Genomic DNA, 25,292 nt, shown 5'->3' with positions numbered 1-25,292 from the left:
GTAATATAATTCCATTCTTTAGTCAAATTCTGCATTCTATTCTTGATGTCAGTTTTTCTTAAATATGCATGCATTGCTTTACTTTTTGTGCTGTAAGGTTCTTCTGGTTTTGACAAATATGTAGTGTCATGTATCTTCCATAACATCATACAGAATAGTTTCACTGCCCTAAAACATCCTTTATGCCTGGAGAAGGAAATGGCAACCTACTCCGGTATTCTTGCCTGGGAAATCCCAGGGATTGAGGAGCTGGTGGGCTACTGTCCATGGGGTCTCAAGGAGTCACACACGACAGCGACTGAGTACAGTCATTTTTAAGAACAGTGTTGGCCACACAAAACACATCAGTGGCTCCTAGTTTGTGGCCTCTGGTTTAATATCTTACTTTCCCACTTGTCCCTCTGCTCCATAGGGGTACATGCCCATGGGGCTGCTCTGCTCAGCCCAGTGTTTGGATTCAACAAATGGAATAATGAAAATCGAAAACGGACCCACCCTCCCAGTAGAGCACCAGGTTCAGAAAGAATACATTGGCATGGAAATGGCATTCTGTCACTCCCCACCTCTTTTTCAATTGCCCTCTGGAAATTTCGCTATTTCCCTTTAAGCCCTACTCCCAGTTGACCCCTGCAAGCCTTCTTACCCTCGGCCCTGAAGTCATCACAATGGCCACATGGGTTCTGGTGGGGGCGGGGCCCTCTATGACGTCACCAAGGGCCCAGCCCTGGCTGGTCCTCAGTCTCCAGGTGCCAGGGCAAACCAGCGCACCAGGAGCTGTTTCCTCTCGGCTCACATGTGGTCCATCAAATGGTTCCTGTGCTTTTCCACGGGTGTTACCTGTGTCTGCGCCTTAATGTTTACTTCTCTGAGAGAGAGAGCCGAAGAAATCCAGGGGAAGATGCTCTGCGGAGGATACAGTCTAATTCAGCAAAATCAACCAGAGCATGCCCGAGACTGGCTTAAGATCATGTTTCCCTGGCTTTTCTTCATTGTGCTCATGTATGTGACAGTGAAGTTGATGGGAGAGAGTGGTGAGAGTAATGTGCAGACTCCTCCTGCCTGTCAGGGCGGTTCATTTGGCTCTCCGGGACAGAAAAAGAAAAATGCTTCCCCAGACAAAGACTATATGTTTGCCACCTTAACCCAGCTGGAGATGGACCTTGTGAAATTTGTGTCCAGGGTGCGGAATCTGAAACTTGCCACGGCAACCTGCAGTAACCTCAATGCTCCCAATGTCGAGGTTCCTGCAGATGCACACAATAACATTACACTGTATGAACTCTGGTGCGACGAAGACTCCGATTGAGTGGATTTGTATGTCAGAGTAGGAGAGGAATTGTTGATTGTTGACATACCTTATCCAAACTAATAAAACTATTCTGAAGCAAAAGAAAAAAGCCTCTGATATTTTTTATTTGCTCTACAGTTTGACCTTTTCCAGAGTGTCGTATAATTGGCAGCATGCAGTGTATAACCTTTTCCAGACTAGCTTATTTTACTTTATAACATTCATTCAGATTTCATCCATCTCTTTTTGTGATTTGCTAGCTAATTTCTTTTTATTCTTGAATAATATTCTGCTATGTTGATGTACCAAAGTTTGTTTACCCAGTCGTCTACTAAAGGACACTTTGGTTGCTTCCAATTTGTGGGTGAGAGAGAGAGAGTATGAATTAAGCTGTTATAAAATTCATGTGCATGTTTTTGTGTGGGTATTAACTAGCAAATCATTTGATGAGCAGTCTAGGAGTGTAATTGATAGATCATGTGGTATGACAATGTTTAGCTCTGTAAGAAATTGCTTCCAAAGTGATTCTACCATTTTGCAATCCCACTAACAAGGAATGAGAGTTCCTGTGGTTCCTCATCTTTGCCAGTAATTGGTTTGTCAGATTTTTGTATTTGACCATTCCAATAAGTGTGTAGTGGTATCTCATTATTTTAGTTTCACCAGTCTACTCTAAAAAGTTATCTTATTTCCGTATTTCCATTGCAGCATTTCCATTGTGTTTTATTACCATAAATTCTTCAGGAGTTTTATCTTTAATCTGAGGTTTAAATAGATCTACTGCTCAGCAGAACTTCTGCTGCTGTTTATACCATCAGTGATTATTTTGCTTAAATAGTCTTCTAATAATATTTTCATGAAGGACTCATAACTTGAAATCATGTATAACACTGAGCACGTTTTTGAGAGAGGGCAACAGGCAGGAAGGCCAGGGGTCTCCAAATGGAGGAAATAGGCTGCAAGTGTCAAACATTTTATCTCTCTTAAGCGGCAGGAAAAAACAAACTAGCGATATTTTTTCCCTTCTCTATACAAATTTGAGAGGTTTCTCTTAAAATACTGTGTTGCCATGACACCTGGTTTCAGCTGAAGTTAACTACTCTCAAACTTTGAGTTAACCAATGCATTTTTCTTATGGAAATGTTTGTCTTAAGCTATGTTAATGTACTGTGCATTTACCCCAAACACTGTCTTTCGCCTAAGGCTCAGAACCTACTTGGCAAACCAGTATGTTATACTCAGACATTGTTCCCCTAATCTATGTAAATGAAACTATTTGCATGATCTGCCTTTCTGCAAAATTCAAGTCAATCCTTTTATGGCCTGGAATGTCCGGTGCCCAGATTATTCGAAAATACATCTTATGGATGAGGGGTGTGGTGTCACTCTGAGTTGAAGACATTCCTTTCTTACATTAACAAACTGCTAGTGACTATATAACATCCAGCTGAAGACTAGCAGGGAGGTACTCTTTCTGCCCCCTTCTGATGCCTATGTCAGCTTTCTCTATCTCCTTTATACTTTAATAAAACTTGATCACACCAAAGCTCTGAGCGATCCAGCCTCGTCTCTGGCCCAGGATTGAATTCTTCTCCTCCAGAGGCCAAGAATCCCGGCCGTTTTTCTGTGGCTCAGCAACACCCTTTCATCTTGCGGGCTCGTCCGGAATTCTTCACCACAAGGTAAGGATGCTTAGAGCTCTAGTTCTTTGTTCTCCGAGCGAACACGTTTTCTGCTGTACTTTACTAACTCTACGGCGTGCTTGTGTGAATCTGCGTGAAAGAAGTGAGGAGCCCTGCTCTGCGGTTCCGCGGTGACCTCATACGGCTTATGGCAGAAACCTGTCGGGGGTTTATACCGACCTGCCAATGCCAAGAGGCACCCAGTGTCTCCTTTGGGGACCGAGCAGAAATGGGCAAAGCGTGTGGACCGAACTCTCCTTTCTCGGTCAAACTTTTCGGTCTCTTTGACCATTTCATAGCTCCTTGGGAATTAGAAGTACTAACCTATCTGTCGGGTCATAGACTTTCAAGGGACTTGTGATCTATGCTGTTACTGTGTACTGTTCCTTGGGTCCCAAACTTGAGGTTGGTAGTCAGCAAGCGCCTAGCCTCGCTAGGAATCGAAAGTTTGGAAGCTAGATGGAGCTCTAGCTGCGGGAACATCTCTGAGGTTAAAAGTTACTCAGATTGGGACTGCAATGGATGTTTTTTCCTTTGGTAACACTGGCTCTTAGTGGCCCAGACGAGGCTCTTATACTGGTGTGGTGATGCTTGGAAGGAACATCTCAGTTTTATGTGCGCATTGGTCTTATTGTGGTCAGGAATATATTCAGGGTCGTGCACAGGCACTCAGGTGACAAATGTCTCCTCCAGCGGTCTTGGTCTGGGAGGCATTCTGGAAGGTTACTCTGATTGCACCCCGGGTGGCATCAGAGGCAAGCAAGGTTTTAACGGCGAGGAGCTGGACGTCAGTCAGGGATGCCATCAGGTCTACCCCTGGTGCATCCCCACCCCGTCTCGGTGGTAGAACCGGGAGGGACGAGTACGGCGCCTGCGTCGGTAAGGGACAGACTAAGTCCGACCAGAAAAAGAAAAGCTTTGGTGTCAAGTCTGTCTACACCCCCATCTAGAGCAGGGAGGGACGCCTCCGATAGAAAGAGGGCGCTGGTCGCTTTTTTTCTCTCTTACAGATGGGAGCTAACAATTCCAGCCTCACTCCTTTGAACTGTATCCTGAAAAACTAGGATAGATTTGATCCCCAGGGCTTAAAGAAGACACACCTGGTCTTCCTATGTGATACTGCATGGCCGCGGTACCCACTGGAGGATGGCGAACGGTGGCCAGTTGGAGGGTCTCTTAAGTATAATACTGTTCTACAATTAGACCGGTTCTGTAAAAAAAAACAAGAGAAATGGGTAGAAGTAGCATATGTGTTGCCCTTTTTCTCTCTGCGAAATATGCCAGACTTGTGTCCTAAGGGTGTAGGTTTGGGTGTGACACCTTCAGCTCCCTCCTGTCCTCCTACTTTGCCCCCATACCCGGGGCTCCCAACTGAAAACCAGAACCCCACCCCACCCCCGCAAGAAGGGCTGCCTTGGTCTCAGTGGAAACCCAAACTGAGATTCAAACTGCCCATATAGAGGTCGAACCAACACCTGTCTCAGTACGACCTCAGACTACTTTGGTTTCAGTAGAAACTCAGACCATCGAAGTGAGAGATGGGATGGAAGACAGGAGACAAGGAGAGAAAGAAAATCAGGTTTCTCCAATCTATCCCTGGGATCTTCTGCGCAGAGCAGCCAGAGAGACTGAGGAACAGCGGCACAAGCTGTTGCCTCTTCATGAAGCACCCACCGGGAGAAATAATCAGTCTATGAGAGTGAATAAGCCTTTTTCTTATGAAGAAATACAAAGAATTAAGGAGGATCTGGGAGACTATTTAGAGGACCCAGAAAAATATATTAGAGCTTTTAAAGGTGTTACTTTGCTTTATGACCTTACTTGGAAGGATGTGATGTATATCTTGGGACACACGCTGACTCCCGACTCAAAGAGTCGAGTCTTGGAAAAAGCAGTTGCTTATGGAGATAAATGGCTTGGTAATGAATCAGTAGGGAAGAGGGAGGACGAAACAGCCGCTCTCCCCACTGAGAATCAGGCGGTCCCAACTATAGAACCGGATTGGGACTACAACACAGCTAAAGGAAGATGGGGTCAGAGTCATTTTGTCAGATGCATTCTTGAAGGACTCAGGCAGGCGCGTGCTAAGCCTTTAAACTATGGCAAATCGGCAAACATAAAACAGGAGGAAAAGGAAGCTCCTGGTCAATTCCTAGATAGACTGAGAGAAGCCCTTCGCAGATTCACTGAGATTGATCCCGAAAGTGAGGAGGGAAAAGCGATCTCAAAAGATGGATTTCTCACTCGGTCGGCTCCAGATATCCGCCGTAAGCTATTAAAACGGGCGTGTGGACCTAACCAGTCTTTAGATAATCTGTTACAACTGGCTCAGACAGTCTATTATGGTAGGGAATATGAAGAAAAGAAAGAAAGGCAGAAAAAGACAAAGAAAAAGGCGGAAGCCTTCGCAATGGCTGTAAGAACTGTTCTTAAATAGCCTGAGAAAAATGCCCAGAGGGACCCAGGTGAAAAGGGATGGGTTTGCTCTTACTGTGGAAAGGAGAGGCACCTCAAGCGGGATTGCTCTCAGGCATTTAAGCCGCCCCCGGCTCCAGGTCCTGTCTGCAAAGGACCACACTGGAGGAGAGACTGCCCGCAGAGGCGTAGGTTTCAGGGGTCTGACTCTCAAGACAATCAGGACTGAAGGTGCCCGGGGGTCCCCACACAAGCTCCCGTCCTAATTACACCTGAGGAACCCCGGGTATTAATAACTGTGAGAGGCCAATCCGTCAATTTCCTTTTAGATACTGGGGCAAACTTACTCCGTGCTTACTGAAGCCCCTGGCCCACTTTCTTCCCGATTCGCTTCCATAATGGGACTGTCTGGACGAGCCAAAAGGTATTACTTCTGTGTTTCTGTCAGTTGTGACTGGGATTCGGTGCTATTTTCACACGAGTTTCTGATCGTGCCAGAATCGCCCTCACCCCTTTTGGGGAGAGAGATACTGAGTAATGTCCATGCCTCTGTTTTCATGAATATGGAGCCCTCCCTTTCTCTCCCTTTAATTGAACCAAATGTAAACCCTAGAGTATGGGCTGATGGAAAATCGGTGGGTCGAGCACAAAATGCTATTCTTGTAGTTGATAAGCTCAAAGAATTGAGCACTTATTCCCACATAAGAAGCAGTATCCACTAAAACCTGAGGTTAAGGAAGGGTTAAGACCCATCATCGAAAATTTAAAGGAGCAGGGACTATTAATTCCCTGTAACAGTCCATGCAACACTCCTATTTTGGGTATAAAGAAATCAAATGGTAACTGGAGACTAGTTCAAGACTTAGGAATAATAAATGAGGCTGTAGTTCCTTTACATCCTGTGGTGCCTAATCCTTATACTCTATTGTCTGAAATTCCTGAACGAGCCAAATATTTCTCAGTAATGGATGTAAAAGATGCCTTCTATTCAGTGCCTTTGGCGGAGGAAAGTCAATTTCTATTTGCCGTTGAAGACCCTACGCAGCCAGCGTCTCAGTTAACCTGGACAGTTTTGCCCCAGGGATTTCGTGACAGTCCTCACTTATTTGGACAAAGTTTGTCCCGGGATCTACAACACTTTAATAGTTCTGGAGCGGTGGTGTTACAATATGTAGATGATATTTTGCTCTGTGCTGAGACAGAGGAAGCTTGTTCACAAGCCTCAGAAGATGTCTCAAACTTTCTGGCAGGCTGCGGTTACAAGGCATCAAGAGAAAAGGCTCAGCTTTGTCAACAATCTGTTAGATATCTGGGCCTAATCATATCAGAAGGGACTAGGGCCATAGGCCCCGAGAGAATTAAACCTATACTAAATCATCCCCTACCTATGACTTTAAGACAACCGAGAGGATTTTTGGAAATCACAGGCTACTGTCGCATTTGGATTCCGGGTTATGGGGAACTTGCCTGGCCTTTATATAAACGTATCGCTGAAACTGAGCAGGCCCAAACCGACAAACTGGTTTGGGCTCCAGATACTCAAAAGGCTTTTAAGGTTCTACAGGCGGCTCTCCTGCAAGCTCCCGCTCTGAGCTTGCCCACAGGGTCAGAATTTCATTTGTTTGTCACTAAAAGAAAAGGTATGGCCTTGGGAGTTTTAACACAACCCCGAGGACCTCACCAGCAACCTATTGCTTATCTAAGCCGACAATTAGATGTAATTTCACGTGGGTGGCCCCACCGCCTAAGAGTAATTGGAGCAGCGGCTTTATTAGCACCAGAAGCTTTAAAAATAATTAATGGATGAAACCTTACTGTACTGACTTCTCATGATGTGAGTGGAATCTTAAATTCTAAGGTTAATATCTGGATGACAGACAGTAGGCTTCTTAAATATCAGTCATTGTTGTTAGAAGGACCAGTAACTAAGCTTAAAGTTTGTGGGAATTTAAATCCTGCCACTTTCCTTCCTGAGAAGGAAAATGAAACACCAGATCGTGATTGTTCCCAATTTCTAACTTTAAACTATGCAGCTCGGGAAGATCTAATGGATACCCCATTAGACAATCCTGACATGGAAATATTTACAGATGGCAGTTCTCTTGTTCGAGATGGAAAGCATAAAGCAGGTTATGCAGTGGTGATGGCTGAACAGGTTTTTAAAACAAAATCTCTCCCCCAGGGAACTAGTGCTCAGTTAGCGGAGCTTGTGGCTCTGACCCGAGCTCTAGAGTTAAACAAAGGGCAGCGAGTAAATATCTACACTGATTCTAAGTCTGCTTATTTGACTTTACATGCTTGTGCTGCCATATAGAAAGAAAGGCAGGTTAACACAGCAACAGGAGAACCTATTAAACATTTCAGAGAGATCGGGAGACTTTTAACTGCTATATATTGTCCTGAGGAAGTAGCTGTTATGCATTGCAAAAGACACAACAGGGATGGGAGTAAAATAGCCCGAAGGTAATCAGCTGGCTGACGCCAGAAAAGCAGCACTTTACCCAATCCCCTTCACTACAGACGCCTTTGATCTGGACAGGTCCTGTGGAGCGGGAAAAACCACAATATACTGAGGAAGAATTAGAAAGATGAGAAAAGAGGAGCAAAGATTACTGATAAAGGATGGTTACAGTCCGAAGATGGATGATTAATAATTCCTGAAAATGCTCAATGGAAAATCCTTAAGGGTTTACACCAGAGTTTTCATTTGGGTGCAGAGAGTACTTACCAGATGGCTTCTCATTTGTTTGAAGGTAAAAATGTAATAAAAACTTGAAAGAACATTATCAAAAGGTGTGAGGTTTGTCAAAAAAATAACCCAAAGACTAAAAAGCTGGCAAAATCTGGATTACAACGAAGTGGAAAGGATCCTGGAGAGGACTGGGTGGGAAATTGATTTTACTCATATGCCAAAAGCTAATGGATATTCTTTTTTTTTTTTTTGCTAATGGATATTCTTGCATACAAGTTTGGGTGGATACTTTTGCTGAATGGATTGAGGCTTTTCCCTGTCATAGTGAACAGGCTAAGGAGGTTATAAAGATTTTAATCCATAGAATTATCCCCAGGTTTGGGCTGCCACGGAGCCTTCAGAGTGACAACGGCTCCGCCTTTAAAGCTGCCGTAACTCAGGGGGTGTCTAAAGCTCTAGGAATAGAATATCACTTACACTGTTCCTGGAGACCCCAATCCTCAAGAAAGGTTGAAAAAGCTAATGACATTATCAAAAGACACCTGCGTCAATTAACTCAAGAGACTCAGGACAATTGAAGTCCTACCCATAGCTTTAATGAGGGCTCGAACTGCCCCCAAAAAGGAGGGACTGTCCCCCTTTAAATGTATTTATAGAAGGCGTTTCTTACGCACAGACATTGTTATAGACCCTGAAGCCTTGGAATTAACTAATTATGTAACTCGGCTCTCAGCTTTTCAACAGGCATTAACAGAACTCCGGGAGAGGACTCCTGACCCAGCCTCTGAGTCAAGCAAGCCTCTATTTGAGCCAGGAACTGAGGTCCTCATACAAACTTTGGGTCTGGTGGCCAATCCCTTGAGCCCCTCTGGGAAGGTCCTTGCCAAGTTATTCTTTCTTCTCCCACAGCTGTCAAAGTGCCAGGAATTGATTCGTGGGTACATCACACTCGAGTTAAGAGGTGGCACCCTGACCAGAACTAAGTGGCTTCATTTTATGTCTTGACTTTCTATGCTCTGACTTTGTACCTTTCAGATGGGCCTGATCATCTATGTGAGCCTACTTCTGCTGACTCCAAAGGTCCTGAGTCTGCCGTTTGATCCTCAAGATAATGCCTTCCTGTCCTGGGCTCACTCCTACGCTGCCTTTCATAATCGGTCTAACTGCTGGGTCTGCGGAGCACTCCCCTCTTCATCAGTGGAAGGCTTCCCGTGGTGGACATCTCCACTTCAAGGAAAAGACTTTCTCCAAGTCTGCGAATACCTTCGACAACAATCCTATGTGACGCCTCTTCTTAAACTAATGACATCTAACAACCCTAAAATGGACTGGTGCAACACTTTGTACCTTAACTATGGACATAACGTGACTTTTAATTTTGATTATACATTGTCTCGGTTTAATGACTCTTTTGCCACACATAAGGCAAATAGGTCTAGATCTAATGGCTTTTTACCTGATGTTTATCAAATATGGGATGAGGTTATATGGCTAACTCCTGAAAAAGGACGTCTAATATCTACTGCCCCTATATGCTGGGAACAAATACAGCCATCCCCGGAAGTTAGTCAACAACTTAATTATAATGATTGGAAACACTTGGGACTTTTGCCTCGGGAAATATGCAATGTAATCATTCCCGTATTTTCCAACCCCAATTCAGGTCCTCCCTTTGTCTGGCCAGGCACTGATTGGGACTGGATATCTCAGTCACGCTGGCTTGCTCCAAACGGGACTTATTGGATATGTGGCTCTTACCTATGGGCATGGCTTCCCCCTGGTTGGACAGGGAGATGCACCCTAGGTCTCGCCTTTACTCACGGCTCTATCTTTTCAGAGCTTCCAAAAAAACCTGCTAATTTACCCCACCTTAAAACTCGGTGGGCAAGGTCTATATTTCACTGGTATGATTATTTGGCTGCAATGTTTGTTCCCTCTTTGGGAACTACAGACGTTATGCTACGAGTAGGTGCTTTGACTAATTTTACTCAACAGGCATTGCAAGATTCTCAAAAAGCTATTTCAGCTCTTAATGCTGAACAAGCACAAATTAGAAAGGTGGTTTTACAAAACAGATTGGCTTTAGATATTCGGAGAGCTGCGCAACGAAGAACTTGTGCCATTATTCATACCCAGTGCTGTACATATATACCTGATACGAGCACCAACGTTACTCATTTTGCTAAACACATGAACAAGATGATTGGGGCTATGGATACTCCTGGAGCCTCGATTGCCTCACTTTGGGAGACGTTAACTAGTTCCCCATGGGGGAAAACTAGTTTAATTACAATAATTCTGGTGATTTTGTTTTTGCTGTTTACTCCCTGCATCCGTAACTGTGTAACTGGATTTGTTTCTAGGTGCATGAGAGCTTTTAAGTTACAGATGGTGATGGTGGCTCAAATGCCTGCTACTGCTGCAGCTTCCTCCAACTACTATTTGGGGCCCCTGGATCAGACACCCTCAATATGAGAGTTAGGAGAATATGTTGCCTCAATAATTTAGGGACAACGCCCCTTGTCAGCTTGGAAGCAGTTATGGAACAAAAACGACGTCCCTTTTCCCTAGGCAACATAATTCTCCTAAAAGAAAAGGGGGGAATGAGAGAGGGCAACAGGCAGGAAGGCCAGGGGTCTCCAAACGGAGGAAATAGGCTGCAAGTGTCAGGCATTTTATCTCTCTTAAGCGGCAGGAAAAAACAAACTAGCGATATTTTCCCCCTTCTCTATACAAATTTAAAAGAGGTTTCTCTTAAAATACTGTGTTGTCTCATGCATCGAACATGGAATGGTGTTCTGTTTCACGTATGATAATATACATGTTTCAATGCTATTCTCCCAGAATGTCCCACCCTCAGGGCTGGGGCAATGGGATGACCCAGAGGGATGGGATGGGGAGGGAGGTGGGAGGGGGGTCCAGGAAGGGGAACACATGTAAACTCATGGCTGATTCATGTCAATGGATGGCAAAAACTGCTACAATATTGTCAAGTAATTAGACCCCAACTAAAATAAATAAATGTATTAAAAAAAAATACTGTGTTGCCATGACACCTGGTTTCACCTGAAGTTAACTATTCTCAAACTTTGAGTTAACCAATGCATTTTTCTTAAGGAAATGTTTGTCTTAAGCTATGTTAATGTACTCTGCATTTACCCCAAATGCTGTCTTCCGCCTAATGGCTCAGAACCTACCTGGCAAACCAGCATGTTAAACTCAGAATGGCACCAGACCCCTCATCCATAGGATGTATTTTCGAATAATCTGGTCACTGGACATTCCGAGTCATAAAACGATTGACTTGAATTTTGCAGAAAGGCAGATCATGCAAATAGTTTCATTTACATAGATTAGGGGAACAATGTCTGAGTATAAGACATTTCTTCCTTACATTAACAAACTGCTAGTGACTATATAACATCCAGCTGAAGGCTAGCAGGGGGGTGCTCTTCCTGCCCCCTTCTGATGCCTATGTCAGAAGCTTTCTCTATCTCCTTTATACTTTAATAAAACTTGATCACACCAAAGCTCTGAGCGATCCAGCCTCGTCTCTGGCCCAGGATTGAATTCTTCTCCTCCAGAGGCCAAGAATCCCGGCCGTTTTTCTGTGGCTCAGCAACAACCTTTCACTAGCAAGTAAGGTTCTTAAAGAAAAAATCATCACTGGGCTCCACATGTCACCCACACCAGGAAACTGAAAGAATCTTTGTCATTAAACACTTCAACAGGCAAAACCAAACCGTTACCAATATCTTTGGGCACATGGTGGTCAGGATGCAGGGGAGATCCAGGGATTTCTTAGAGATGAGCCCAGGGTCCTGTACAGACAGACAGAAAGTGCCCTGATTCCATCATCCAAGGCTTCCAGCAGGAGGCAGCCACACTGGAAGCCTTCTAGAAAAGGATCTTCTTTATCAGAATAAACATTGTTCAAATTGAAAGCATATTGGTTATTATTTGCCAACCTAAAATATTCTTAAAAGCCTGACCCCAGATCTTTGCAGTTCCCACTGGTTCCTTTGTGTTCAGATTGTCAGGGTGGAAACATTCCGTCATTTCAAATTAGTTTCTTCTAATTCTGTTATTGGCTATTATATGAAGGAAAGGTCACACTTGAAAAAATACATAAGAAAATTCCTGCAAAAAGATTGAGTCAAGGAGCCCATAAGCTGCATGAACTCTGCCTTCTAACAGTTTCAATTTCAAAGACTGACGGCAGAAGAAGAAGGGGACGACGGGGGGCGAGATGGTTGGATGGCATCACCGACCCAACGGACATGAGTTTGAGCCAACTCTGGGAGATGGTGAAGGACAGGGAAGCCCAGCGTGCTGAAATCTATGGGGTCGCAAAGAGTTGGACACGACTGAGTGACTGAACAGCAACAAGCAGCTTCAATTTTCTGCCTGGAGAAATCGGATAAAATAGGCATCCTGATTTTTTCACTTCTCTGTTCAAACTCTGCTACAATGAAATTGATATTCATATCAACATGTAAGGATTTCTGAGTTTTGAGATGTCACACCAAGGTAAGAGGTGCTGGTGAAAATAGAACGCTACTGGTAGGCAAAACATTCTTAAAGCTTTGTTTCAAATTGGATTTAAATACAACACTACATGGTTACATGAAGTCTGAACCGAGAGTCTAAATACAGCAGGCAGTATGTAAAAGCAAATTTGACATCCCGTATGTGGGAGTAAAAGCTACCGGTTTTTGCAGTAGTCATATACGGATGTGAGAGTAGGACCGCAAAGAAGGCAGAGCACCGAAGAACTGATGCTTTCAAACTGTGGTGCTAGAGAAGACTCTTGAGAGTCCCTTGGACTGCAAGGAGATCAAACCAGTCAATCCTAAAGGAAATCAGTCCTGAATATTCATAGGAAGGACTGATGCTGAAACCAAAGCTCCAATCCTTCGGCCACCTGATGTGAAGAGCCGACCCACTGGAAAAGACTGATACTGGGAAAGATTGAAGGCAAATGGAGAAGGGGACGACAGAGGGAGAGATGGTTGGATGGCATCACCAATTCAGTGGACAGCAGTTTGAGCAATCTCCAGGAGATGGTGAAGGACAGGGATTCCTGGCGTGCTGCAGTCCATGGGGTCACAAAGAGTCAGACACAACTCAGCAACTGAACAGCAACAACCACGGGAGAGTAAATGTTTCTTGTCAGATCTGCAGCTGGTATGCACAAATTGGTTGACAGCACTCTCCAACATAGATTGTCTCCAAGTCTGATTAAGTGTGTCACAAGGGCATGAATCAAAGTGATGTATTCGTTCCAGGATGGAATAGAATGTTACTTGGAACAGTCTGTAAAACGTACACCGAGTCTGTAATCCACTCAAGATTTCAAAGAATAAAACATTTACCTGAAATTTAAAGCCTCTTGGAAAGTTGTGTTCTATCTATGAAAACATTTCATAGATTTCTTTTCATAATCATTTTTCACAGTGATATAACACTTTCACTCCTCAGTTGCTGATGTTATTACCAAGATAAACTTGTCCTCATGGGTGTGGGAGATAAAGTTGACCCATTGTGATTGTTCTCTGGTCAAATGACTCTCGCAATTTCTAATTATGTTCTACATCCACAATATTTCTTGTTATACCCATCAAAGTCTACTTCTCAGATCTTCATGTACACCAAATAATAGATACCTGGTGAGTTCAGATTATATTAAACACTCTTTCCACAGCTCTTCCCATGTCGATTGAATCAGAACAAGGTGAAGCAGGGAGAAGAGTTGAAATTTTCAATGATTTCTAAGGCCTCTAAAAAAAACATTAGACAGAAACCCTAGCCTTTACTGGTCTATACGAAAGAATCACAATGTGCCTGTTTCATGAAATTGCAACAACTGACTAACTAGAGTTGCAACAAGTTGGAGTTATGCTTGGAATGATTTGAGTTGAAACAGTTTGGATGTGGCCATGTGAGGATATATATAGGATGATACATACTTAAGGAGGTATCAACAAGTATGAATCCATAAATTGATAAGGTATACTTTGTAAACAAAGATGAAACATTGAATTTGTTTTCACTATCTGACCCTTCCAGAATTTGCCATCATCTACTGACTCCCCTGGGGACTTGGTTTATTGCCACCAGATTAAAACTAGTTACATGAATCGTGGTTAGCTTTGTTCTCTTTGTTTGAAATTGTTTATGTTTCTCTCTCCTAGTATACTCTTATAAAGGCCACGATCTTTATCACTTATTTTGTCGATAAGGTTGTCTCTTGCATTTTCCACTGTGTAACCATCTTCCATGTATACAGATATTGATATGTCTATGTATATAGATATTTATGTTTCTATGTATCTAGGTATTTATGTATCTATATATCTATGCATATAGACATTTATATATCTATGTACCTAGACATTTATATCACTATCAATCTGGACGTTTATGTATCTATGTACCTAGACATTTATAATTAAGTACACTTATGTATACACAAATAGATGTTTTACCAGTGTAACAGGGCCTGATAAAAAGGGAACGCTCCTACAAAAAGAGTCAGACATGACTTGGCGACTGAACAACAACAACAAAATAGAAAATACATTCCGTTCACCTGCCACCAACAACACATAGTATGTCAGTGCCACTACAGTATAAAATAAAGGTTCGTTTAAAAAAAGAATGCTCAGGGGGACTTCCCTGCAGTTCAGTGGTTAAGATTCTATGCTGCCAATGCAGAGGGCGAAGGTTCGATCCTTGGGCAGGGAAATAAAGATCCCACGAGCCGCGTGGCATGGCCAATAAATACATAAAATTATTAAAATAAATACATAAGAATGTTCAGGAAGAACACACAAGCTTTGGGGTGTTTCTTCAGGTACATTCCATATTAAATTACAGTCCTGAGTTAAAACTCGAAAGTTTTCATTGCCAAGGTTATCACAACTGGGCATGCAAGAATCCTGCCGCCTTGTGGCCATTCCCTGAAATAGCAACCTTAAGAGTTTTGCTTATGAGTACCTCTTTGTTGTTCAGTCCCCAAGTCGTGACCCACACTCTGTGACCCCATGGACTGCAGCACGCCAGGCCTCCCTGTCCCTCATGATCTCCCGGAGTTTGCTCAAACTCACGTCCATTGAGTCGGTGGTGCCATCCACACAATCTCATCCTCTGTCGCTCCCTTCTCCTCTTCCCTTTACGACCCCTCACCCCATGGTGGATTTGGGGCTGACCTCGCACCTCACCCCATGGGGGAGCTGGGGCTGACCCCACATCACCCAGTGGTGGAGCTGGGGCTGACCCCACTACTAACCCCACAGTGGAGCTTGAGCTGACCCCACACCTGACCCCACGGTAGAGCTCGGGCTGACACCACACCTCACCCAACGGTTGAGCTGGTACTGATCCGACACCTGACCCCATGGGCCGGCTGGTTCTAACCCCACACCTCACCACACGGAGGAGCTGGGGCTGACACCACACGTCTCACCACGGATGAGCTGAGGCTCACCTCACACCTCACCTGTCGGTGGAGCTGGGCCCAACCCCACACCTCAAGCCAAGTGGATCTGGGGCTGATTCAACACACCATCCGACGGTGGACCTGGGGCTGACCCAACACCTCATATCATGGTGCAGCTGGGGCTGACCCCACACCTCACCCCTGGTGGGGCTGACCCAACACCTCACCCCACGGTGGATTTGGGGCTGACACCACACCTCATCCCACGGAAGAGTTGCAGACTGACCCCACACCTCACCCCATGGTGGAGCATGGGCTGACCCCACACCTCACCCCATTGTGGAATTGTGGCTGACACCACACCTAACCGCACGGTGGGGGCTTACCCACAACCTTAGCCCACAGTAGGGCTTACCCCACACCTCACACCATGGTGGACCTGGGGCTGATCCCATACCTCACCCCACGGAGGAGATGAGGCAGGAACCCACACCTCACCCAATGATGGAGTTGGAGCTGAATACACACCTCACCAATGGAGGGGTTGGGAAATGACCCCACATCTCACCCCATGGAGCAGTTGGGGGCTGTCCCCACACCTCACCCCATGATGAAGTTGGGACTGATCCAAAACCTCACCCCACGGAGGAGTTGGGGACTGAACCCACACCTCACCCCATGGTGGAGCTGGTGCTGACCTCACACCTCACCCCCAGTGGGGCTGACCCAACATCTCATCCCATGGTGCATTCGGGGCTGACACCACACCTCACTGCACGTGGAGTTGGGTGGACCCCTCACCTGACCCCAAGTGGATTTCCGCCTGATTTACACCTCACCCCACTTTGGGTTGGGGGCTGACCCCACACTTCACCCCAAATGGAATTGCTGGCTGTGGGTTGGGGCTGATCCCATAGCTCACACCACGGTGGAAATGGGCCTGACCCCACACTTTATCCCACGTGTGTTAGGGCTGACGACATACCTCAACCAACTGTGGAGCTTTGGCTGAACCCACAACTCACCCCAAGTGGAGTTGGATCTGACCCCACACCTCACCTCAAGGTGGACCTTGCGGTGATCCCACACCTCATCCCATGTAGAGTTGCACTAACCCCACACAACAACCCACGTGGAGTTGGCGGTTGATCCCACACCTCAGCCCACGGTGGACCTGGGTCTGATACCACATTTCAACCCAGGTGGAGATGGGGCTGACTCCGCAGCTCAACCCACATGGAGTTTTGGCTAATCCCACTCCTCTCCCCACGTGGAGCTGGGGGCTGAGCACACACCCCACCCCACAGAGGAGTTGGTCTGACCCCACACCTCACCACGTGGCGGGGTTGGGAGCTGACCCCACACCTCACCCAATGGTGGAGCTGGTGCTGACCCCACACCTCACCCCCAGTGGGGCTGACCCAAACATCACCCCACGGTGGATTTGGGGCTGACAACACACCTCATCCCATGGAAGAGTTGGGGACTGACCCCACACCTCAACCCACGGAGGACTTGTGAGTAGACCCCAGACCTCAGCCCACGGTGGAGCTGGGGCTGACCACACAACTCACTCCACAGTGGAGATAGGGCTGACCCCACACCTCACCCCACAGTAGAGATGGGCCTTACCCCACACCACACCCTACAGTGGAGTCGTGGATGACCACACACCTCACCCCATGGTGGACCTGGGGCTGACCCAACACCTCATCCCACGGTGGAATTAGGGCTGACACCACACCTCACCACTCGGAGGAGTTGGGGGCACACCCCACAACTCACACAATGGAGGAGTTTGGGGTAGACCCCAGACCTCACCCCTCTGTGGACCTGGGGCTGACCACACACCTCACCCCACAGTGGAGATGGATCTTACTCCATACCACACCCTACGGTGGCGTTTTGGCTGACCACACATCTCACCAGATGGTGGAGCAGGGGCTGACGGCACAGCTCACCCCATGGTGGAGCTGGTGCTCACCACACAACTCACCCCATGTGGAGTTGAGACTGACCCCACACCTCACCACACATACAGTTGGTGCTGACCCCACACCTCACCCCTCGTGGGGTTGTGTGAACCGACACCTCACCCCACGTGGAGCTGGAGCTGACCTCAATCTCACCCCATGGTGGAGTTAGGGGCTGACCCCAGACTTCACCCCACAGAACAGTTGGGCTGACGCCACACCTCACCCCATGGTGGAGCTGGGGCTGAACCCATACCTCACCCCACGTGGAGTTGGGGCTGATCCCACAGCTCACACCACAATGGAAATGGGCCTGACCCCACCCCTCATCCCACACGTGTTAGGGCTGACGACATACCTCACCCTACTGTGGAGCAAGCACTGACCCACAACTCACCCCAGGTGGAGTTGGATCTGACCCCACATCTCACCTCAAGGTGGACCTGGGGCTGATCCCACATCTCGCCCCACTGTGGAGCTGGGGCTGAACCCACTTCTCACCCCAAGTGGAGCTGGGGGTGAAGCCACTCCAAACCCCATGGTGCAGCTGGGGCTGACCTCAAACAACACCCCATGTGTAGTTGGGGGCTGACCCCTCACCTCACCCCATGGAGGAGTTGGGGGCTGACCCACACCTAAACCCTTGGTGGAGCTGGCAGTGACCCACACCTCACCTCCCTGGATTTCGGGGCTGAGGCCACACCTCACCCTCTGTGTTGAGCTGACCCCACACCTCCACTCAGTTCCACCTAGAGATGATCCTCTACATCCCTCAGGTAGAAAAATGGATGAACTTCACAATTACGTCTCAGAGAGCCTGAGTCTGAGCCTACATCTCACCTCAAGTGTAACAGTGCTTGTTCCCACACTTGAGCTCCTTGGCAGCTAGGAGTCATCCTACAACGCATCAGTGTTGGGTGGAGCTGAAGAAGATCCCAGGGTGGATCACACACATCACTTCGGTTTACACTGGAGTTTTTACCTGTCACCTCAGGTTAACATGCAGTTGATCTCCCACCTCACCTTGTGCAGAACTGCAATTGATCCCACCCCAGTCACCGCAGGACGTCTGTCTCAGCAGCTGACTGACAGGACATCCAAATGGGCTCATCCCTTATCATTGTTGTTCAGTCACTGAGTCATGTCTGACTCTCTGCGACCCCATGGACTGCAGCACACCAGCCTTCCCTGTCCCTTCACTATCTCTCGGAGTTTGCTAAAAACTCACGTCCATTCAGTCGGTGAGGCCATCCAACCATCTCTTCCTCTACCCCTTATCATTTGCTGGTTTAAGTGACAAATGAGGGGAGACTGACATTTTGTTACCGTGCCTGCCTCCCGAGACAGGCCTGGAGGTACCTGAGCAACACAGCTTTTATTTAAGGTGAGTCTGAAGGCAAAGCATGGGGGACGAGGGGCGAGGGCGGGGGTCCAGTGCTGGCGTGCAGGCTCCGCCTCTGCTCCCCATGCCTCCGTCTATGATTCTGTTCAGCCAGAAGGAGCCCCGCGAGCTATGTGAAGAGAAACAGCTGCTCCTCCTTGTCCTTGTCCATCAGCTCGTGCTTGGACTGCTCCTCGGTCTTCAGGGCAGGTGGCTGAGACTGGCACACTAGCCTCTTGCCCCGCTGAGGGGAGAGGACGCCGTGAGCCTGCACCCTGACCTCAAGGTGGGTACTGAACCCTAACCCTAACCGCAAACCCTAACCCAACCCCTAACCCCTAACCCTAACCCTTTCTAGGACCTTGACACCACCTCTGACGGCTTCGTGGCGTCTTTCCTCTCTAGGAACGGACGCCACCTCTCACTGATCCCAGACGTCTTTCCTCTCTAGGACTGGACGCCGCCTCTCACTGATCCCTGACGTTGTCCTCTCTAGGACAGGACGCCGCCTCTAACTGATCACAGACCTCATTCCTCTCTAGGACTGGACGCCACCTCTCACTGATCCCAGACGTCTTTCCTCTCTAGGACTGGACGCCGCCTCTCACTGATCCCAGACGTTGTCCTCTGTAGGACCTGACGCCGCCTCTCACTGATCCCAGAGGTCGTCCTCTCTAGGACTGGACTCCGCCTCTCAGAGCTCCATGATATCTTTCCTCTCTAGGACCAGACGCCGCCTCTCACTGATCCCAGACGTCTTTCCTCTCTAGGACTGGACGCCGCCTCTCACTGATCCGTGACGTCATCCTCTCTAGGAGCGGACGCCGCCTCTGACTGATCCCAGACGTCTTTCCTCTCTAGGACCTGTCGCCGCCTCTCACTGATCCGTGACGTCTTTCCTCTCTAGGACCTGTCGCTGCCTCTTACTGATCTGAGGTCGTCCCCTCTAGGACCGGACACTGCCTCTCATGGCTCCTTGACGACTTTCCGTGATATCTTTTGTCTCTAGGACCTGTTGCAGCCTGTCACTCACCCCTAACGTCTTCCTCTCTAGGCGGTGACGCTGCCTCTCACTTATCCCTCCGGTCTTCCTCTCTAGGAAGTGACGTTGCCTCTCACTGATCCCTGACGTCGTCCTCTCTAGGATTGGACGCCGCCTCTCACTGATCCCAGACGTCTTTCCTCTCTAGGACTGGACGCCGCCTCCCACTGATCCCAGACATCTTTCCTCTCTAGGACTGGACGCCGCCTCTCACTGATCCCAGACGTCTTTCCTCTCTAGGACTGGACGCCACCTCTCACTGATCCGTGACGTCATCCTCTCTAGGACCGGACGCCGCCTCTCACTGATCCCTGAGGTCGTCCTCTCTAGGAACGGACGCCTCCTCTCACTGATCCCTGACGTCGTCCTCTCTAGGATGTGACACTGCCTCTCACGGCTCCGTGATGCTTTTCCTCTCTAGTACCCGTGCCCACCTTTCAATGATCCCTGACGTCGATCCTCTCTAAAACGTGACACCGCCTCTCACATATCCGTGATATCTTTCCTCTCTAGGACCGGACGCCGCCTCTCACAGCTCCGTGATATCTTTCCTCTCTAGGACCTGACGCCGCCTCTCACTGATACCTGAGGTCGTCGTCTCTAGGACCTGACGCCACCTCTCACTGGTCCCTGACGTCTTCCTCTCTAGGACGTGGGGCCGCCTCTCACTGATCGCTGTCGTATTGCTCTCTAGGACCTGAGGCCGCCACTTACTCATCCCTGACGTATTCCTCTCTAGGACAGGACGCCGCCTCTCACTGATCACAGACGTCATTCCTCTCTAGGACTGGACGCCGCCTCTCACTGATCCCAGACGTCTTTCCTCTCTAGGAATGGACGCCGCCTCTCACTGATCCCTGACGTTGTCCTCTCTAGGACCTGACGCCGCCTCTCACTGATCCCAGAGGTCGTCCTCTCTAGGACTGGACTCCGCCTCTCAGAGCTCCATGATATCTTTCCTCTCTAGGACATGATACCGCCTCTCACTGGTCCCTCACGTCTTCCTCTCTAGGACCTGACGCCGCCTCTTACTCATCCCTGACGTATTCCTCTCTAGGACATGATGCCGCTTCTCACTGATGCCAGACGTCTTTCCTCTCTAGGACCAGACGCCGCCTCTCACTGATCCCAGACGTCTTTCCTCTCTACGACTGGACGCCGCCTCTCACTGATCCGTGACGTCATCCTCTCTAGGAGCGGACGCCGCCTCTCACTGATCCCAGACGTCTTTCCTCTCTAGGACCTGTCGCCGCCTCTCACTGATCCGTGACGTCTTTCCTCTCTAGGACCTGTCGCTGCCTCTTACTGATCTGAGGTCGTCCTCTCTAGGACCGGACACTGCCTCTCATGGCTCCTTGACGACTTTCCGTGATATCTTTTGTCTCTAGGACCTGTTGCAGCCTGTCAGTCATCCCTAACGTCTTCCTCTCTAGGCGGTGACGCTGCCTCTCACTTATCCCTCCGGTCTTCCTCTCTAGGAAGTGACGTTGCCTCTCACTGATCCCTGACGTCGTCCTCTCTAGGACGGGACGCCGCCTCTCACTGATCCCAGACGTCTTTCTTCTCTAGGACTGGACGCCGCCTCTCACTGATCCCAGACGTCTTTCCTCTCTAGGACTGGACGCCGCCTCTCACTGATCCGTGACGTCATCCTCTCTAGGACTGGACGCCCCCTCTCACTGATCCCACACGTCTTTCCTCTCTAGGAGCGGGCGCCCCCTCTCACTGATCCCAGACGTCTTTCCTCTCTAGGACTGGACGCCGCCTCTCACTGATCCCAGACGTCTTTCCTCTCTAGGACTGGACGCCGCCTCTCACTTATCCCAGACGTCTTTCCTCTCTAGGACTGGACGCCACCTCTCACTGATCCGTGACGTCATCCTCTCTAGGACCGGACGACGCCTCTCAGTGATCCCAGACGTCTCTCCTCTCTAGGACTGGACGCCGCCTCTCACTGATCCCTGACGTTGTCCTCTCTAGGACAGGACGCCGCCTCTAACTGATCACAGACGTCTTTCCTCTCTAGGACTGGACGCCGCCTCTCACTGATCCCTGAGGTCGTCCTCTCTAGGAACGGACGCCTCCTCTCACTGATCCCTGACGTCGTCCTCTCTAGGATGTGACACGGCCTCTCACGGCTCCGTGATGCTTTTCCTCTCTAGTACCCGTGCCCACCTTTCAATGATCCCTGACGTCGATCCTCTCTAAAATGTGACACCGCCTCTCACATATCCGTGATATCTTTCCTCTCTAGGACCGGACGCCGCCTCTCACAGCTCCGTGATATCTTTCCTCTCTAGGACCTGACGCCGCCTCTCACTGATACCTGAGGTCGTCGTCTCTAGGACCTGACGCCACCTCTCACTGGTCCCTGACGTCTTCCTCTCTAGGACGTGGGGCCGCCTCTCACTGATCGCTGTCGTATTGCTCTCTAGGACCTGAGGCCGCCACTTACTCATCCCTGACGTATTCCTCTCTAGGACATGATGCCGCTTCTCACTGATCCCTGAGGTCTTCCTCTCCAGGCCGGGTCGCCGCCTCTTATGGCTCCGTAGCGTATTTCCTCCCTAGGACCGGACACCGCCTCTCACTGATTCCTGACGTCTTTCCTCTCTAGGAAGTCGTGCCGCTTCTCACTGATCCCTGACGTCTTTCCTCTCCAGTATTGGACACCGCCTCTGACGGCTCTGTGACGTCTTTCCGTGACGTCTCTCCTGTCTAGGACCTGTCGCCGCCTCTCACTGGTCCTTGAGGTCTTCCTCTCTAGGACTTGAGGCCGCCTCTCACTGATCCCTGACATCGTTCCTTTCTAGAACGTGACACCGCCTCTCACATCTCCGTGTTATCTTTCCTCTCTAGGACCTGACGCCGCCTCTCACTGATCCCAGAGGTCGTCCTCTCTAGGACCAGACTCCGCCTCTCAGAGCTCCATGAAATCTTTCATCTCTAGGACATGATGCCGCCTCTCAGTGGTCCCTCACGTCTTCCTCTCTAGGACCGGACGCCGCCTCTCACTGATCCCTGAGGTATTCCTCTCTAGGACCTGAGGCCACCTCTCACTGATCCCTGACATCGTTCCTCTCTAGAACGTGACACCGCCTCTCACATCTCCGTGCTATCTTTCCTCTCTAGGACATGACGCCGCCTCTCACTGATCCAGGAGGTCGTCCTCTCTAGGACGGGATGCCGCCTCTCACTGATCCCTGACGTATTCCTCTCTAGGACATGACGCCCCCTCTCACTGATCCCTGAGGTCGTCCTCTCTAGGACGGGACGCCGCCTCTCACTGATCCCTGACGTCGTCCTCTCTAGGATGTGACACCGCCTCTCACTGCTCCAGTCTTTCCTCTCCAGGACGGGACACCGCCTCTTATGGCTCCGTAGCGTGTTTCCTCCCTAGGACCGGATGCCGCCTCTCACTGATTTCTGACGTCTTTCCTCTCTAGGAAGTGATGCCGCCTCTCAGTGATCCCTGACGTCGTTCCACTCTAAAACGTGACGCCGCATCTCAGCGCTCCGTGATATCTTTCCTTTCTAGGCCCTGACGCCGCCTCTCACTGATCCCTGAGGTCGTCCTCTCTAGGACCGGACGCCACCTCTCACTGATCCCAGACGTCTGTCCTCTCTAGGACTGGACGTCGTCCTCTCTAGGACGTGACGCCACCTCTCACTGATCCCAGACGTCTTTCCTATCTAGGATGTGACAGCACCTCTCACGACTCCAGTCTTTCCTCTCCAGGCCCGGTCGCCGCCTCTTATGGCTCCGTAGCGTATTTCCTCCCTAGGACTGGACACCGCTTGTCACTGAGCCCTGACGTATTTCCTCTCCAGTATTGGACACCGCCTCTGACGGCTCTGTGAAGTCTTTCAGTGACGTCTCTCCTGTCTAGGACCTGTCGCCGCCTCTCATTGGTCCTTGAGGTCTTCCTCTCTAGGACTTGAGGCCGCCTCTCACTGATCCCTGACGTTGTTCCTCTCTAGAACGTGACACCGCCTCTCACATCTCCGTGCTATTTTTCCTCTCTAGGACATGACGCCGCCTCTCACTGATCCCTGAGGTCGTCCTCTCTAGAACGTGACGCCGCCTCTCACTGATCCCTGATGTCATTCCTCTCTAAAACGTGATGCCGCATCTCACATATCCGTGACATCTTTCCTCTCTAGGACGTGACGCCACCTCGCACTGATCCCAGACGTCTTTCCTCTCTAGGACTGGACGCCGCCTCTCACTGATCCCAGACGTCTTTCCTCTCTAGGACTGAACGCCGCCTCTCACTGATCCCTGACGTTGTCCTCTCTAGGACAGGACGCCGCCTCTCACTGATCACAGACGTCATTCCTCTCTAGGACTGGACGCCGCCTCTCACTGATCCCAGACGTCTTTCCTCTCTAGGAATGGACGCCGCCTCTCACTGATCCCTGACGTTGTCCTCTCTAGGACCTGACGCCGCCTCTCACTGATCCCAGAGGTCGTCCTGTCTAGGACCGGACTCCGCCTCTCAGCGCTCCATGATATCTTTCCTCTCTAGGACATGATACCGCCTCTCACTGGTCCCTCACGTCTTCCTCTCTAGGACCTGACGCCGCCTCTTACTCATCCCTGACGTATTCCTCTCTAGGACATGATGCTGCTTCTCACTGATGCCAGACGTCTTTCCTCTCTAGGACCAGACACCGCCTCTCACTGATCCCAGACGTCTTTCCTCTCTAGGACTGGACGCCGCCTCTCACTGATCCGTGACGTCATCCTCTCTAGGACTGGACGCCGCCTCTCACTGATCCGTGACGTCATCCTCTCTAGGACCGGACGCTGCTTCTCACTGATCCCAGACGTCTTTCCTCTCTAGGACTGGACGCCGCCTTTCACTGATCCCAGACGTCTTTCCTCTCTAGGACTGGACGCCGCCTCTCACTGATCCCAGACGTCTTTCCTCTCTGGGACTGGACGCCGCCTCTCACTGATCCCTGACGTCGTCCTCTCTAGGAACGGACGCCTCCTCTCACTGATCCCTGACGTCGTCCTCTCTAGGATGTGAAACTTCCTCTCACGGCTCCGTGGTGCTTTTCCTCTCTAGTACCCGTGCCCACCTTTCAGTGATCCCTGACGTCGATCCTCTCTAAAACGTGACACCGCCTCTCACATATCCGTGATATCTTTCCTCTCTAGGACCGGACACCGCCTCTCACAGCTCCGTGATATCTTTCCTCTCTAGGACATGACGCCGCTTCTCACTGATCCCTGAGGTCGTCCTCTCTAGGACGGGACGCTGCCTCTCACTGATCCGTGACGTCATCCTCTCTAGGAGCGGACGCCGCCTCTCACTGATCCCAGACGTCTTTCCTCTCTAGGACCTGTCGCCGCATCTCACTGATCCGTG

At 49.2% G+C, this 25,292-nt stretch overlaps 1 long non-coding RNA gene and 1 pseudogene across 1 annotated transcript; one reads left to right on the top strand and one right to left on the bottom strand.

The window, feature by feature from the left end:
* Positions 1-853: 853 nt before the first annotated feature.
* On the top strand, positions 854-1,306 carry LOC145535625 (protein FAM209 pseudogene; annotated as a pseudogene).
* Positions 1,307-18,808: 17,502 nt separating this feature from the next.
* On the bottom strand, positions 18,809-22,576 carry LOC145537099 (uncharacterized). The gene is made up of 2 exons (XR_014076203.1): positions 22,370-22,576; positions 18,809-19,116 (listed from the first exon to the last, which is right to left on the bottom strand). It is a non-coding gene; the product is annotated as an uncharacterized LOC145537099 (long non-coding RNA).
* Positions 22,577-25,292: the final 2,716 nt, after the last annotated feature.

This window comes from Giraffa tippelskirchi, chromosome X (genome assembly GCF_054371585.1).
Source record: "Giraffa tippelskirchi isolate mGirTip1 chromosome X, T2T-mGirTip1v1.2.pri, whole genome shotgun sequence".
NCBI classification, from domain to species: Eukaryota; Metazoa; Chordata; class Mammalia; order Artiodactyla; family Giraffidae; genus Giraffa; species Giraffa tippelskirchi.
Note: the sequence above shows the minus strand (reverse complement) of the source record. Positions and strands in the feature narration are given on the sequence as shown.